Here is a 2,250-nt window from a genome sequence, read left to right as displayed (position 1 = left end):
CAACACAAGAGAAGACTCTACACATGAATATCACCAATATGGTCAACAGCAAAATCAGATTGATTATATTCTTTGCAGCCAAAGATGGAGAAGCTCTATACAGTCAGCAAAAACAAGAGCGGGAGATGACTGTGGCTCAGATCATGAACTCCTTATTGCCAAATTCAGACTTAAATTGAAGAAAGTAGGGAAAACCACTAGACCATTCAGGTATAACCTAAATCAAATCCCTTATGACTATACAGTGGAAGTGAGAAATAGATTTAAGGGACTAGATCTGATAGACAGAGTGCCTGATGAACTATGGACGGAGGTTTGTGACATTGTACACGAGACAGGGATCAAGACCATCCTCATGGAAAAGAAATGCAAAAAGGCAAAATGGTTGTCTGAGGAGGCCTTACAAATAGCTGTGAAAAGAAGAGAAGTGAAAAGCAAAGGAGAAAAGGAAAGATACACCCATTTGAATGCAGAGTTCCAAAGAATAGCAAGGAGAGATAAGAAAGCCTTCCTCAGCGATCAATGCAAAGAAATAGAGGAAAACAACACAATGGGAAGAACTAGAGATCTCTTCAAGAAAATTAGAGATACCAAGGGAACATTTCATGCAAAGATGGGTTTGATAAAGGACAGAAATGGTATGGTCCCAACAGAAGCAGAAGCTATTAAGAAGAGGTGACAAGAATACACAGGAGAACTGTACAAAAAAGATCTTCACGACCCAGATAATCACGATGGTGTGATCACTCACCTAGAGCCAGACATCCTGCAATGCAAAGTCAAGTGGGCCTTAGAAAGCATCACTATGAACAAAGCTAGTGGAGGTGATAGAATTCCAGTTGAGCTATTTCAAATCCTGAAAGATGATGCTGTGAAAGTGTTGCACTCAATATGCCAGCAAATTTGGAAAACTCAACAATGACCACAGGACTGGAAAAGGTCAGTTTTCATTCCAATCCCTAAGAAAGGCAATCCCAACGAATGCTCAAACTACCACACAATTGCACTCATCTCACACGCTAGTAAAGTAATGCTCAAAATTCTCCAAGCCAGGCTTCAGCAATACATGAACCGTGAACTTCCAGATGTTCAAGCTGGTTTTAGGAAAGGCAGAGGAACCAGAGATCAAATTGCCAACATCCAATGGATCATCAAAAAGGCAAGAGAGTTCCAGAAAAACATCTATTTTTGCTTTATTGACTATGCCAAAGCCTTTGACTGTGTGGATCACAATAAACTGTGGAAAATTCTGAAAGAGATGGGAATACCAGACCACCTGATCTGCCTCTTGAGAAACCCATATGCAGGTCAGGAAGCAACAGTTAGAACTGGCAGGGGCCAACAGACTGGTTCCAAATAGGAAAAGGAGTACGTCAAGGCTGTATATTGTCACCCTGCTTATTTAACTTCTATGCAGAGTACATCATGAGAAACGCTGGACTGGAAGAAGCACAAGCTGGAATCAAGATTGCCGGGAGAAATATCAATAACCTCAGATATGCAGATGACACCACCCTTATGGCAGAAAGTGAAGAGGAACTAAAAAGCCTCTTGATGAAAGTGAAAGAAGAGAGTGACAAAGTCGGCTTAAAGCTCAATATTTAGAAAACTAAGATCATGGCATCTGTTCCCATCACTTCACGGCAAATACATGGGGAAACAGTGGAAACAGTGGCTCACTTTATTTTTCTGGGCTCCAAAGTCACTGCAGATGGTGATTACAGCCATGAAATTAAAAGATGCTTACTCCTTGGAAGGAAAGTTATGACCAACCTAGACAGCATATTAAAAAGCAAAGACATTACTTTGCCAACAAAGGTCCATCTAGTCAAAGCTATGGTTTTTCCAGTAGTCATGTATGGATGTGAGAGTTGGACTGTGAAGAAAGCTGAGCGCCAAAGAATTGATGCTTTTGAACTGTGGTGTTGGAGAACTCTTGAGAGTCCCTTGGACTGCAAGGAGATCCAACCAGTCCATCCTAAAGGAGATCAGTCCTGGGTATTCATTGGAAGGACTGATGCTGAAGCTGAAACTCCAATACTTTGGCCACCTGATGCGAAGAACTGACTCATCTGAAAAGACCCTGATGCTGGGAAAGATTGAAGGCGAGAGGAGAAGGGGACAACAGAGGATGAGATGGCTGGATGGCATCACCGACTCGATGGACATGAGTTTGAGTAATGTCCCGGAGTTGGTGATGGACAGGAGGCCTGGCGTGCTATGATTCATGGGGTCGCAAAGAGTTGGGCA

This window comes from Cervus elaphus, chromosome X, assembly GCF_910594005.1.
Source record: "Cervus elaphus chromosome X, mCerEla1.1, whole genome shotgun sequence".
Lineage (NCBI taxonomy): Eukaryota > Metazoa > Chordata > Mammalia > Artiodactyla > Cervidae > Cervus > Cervus elaphus.
The sequence above is the reverse complement of the archived record's forward strand: the minus strand, read 5'-3'. Positions refer to the sequence as shown.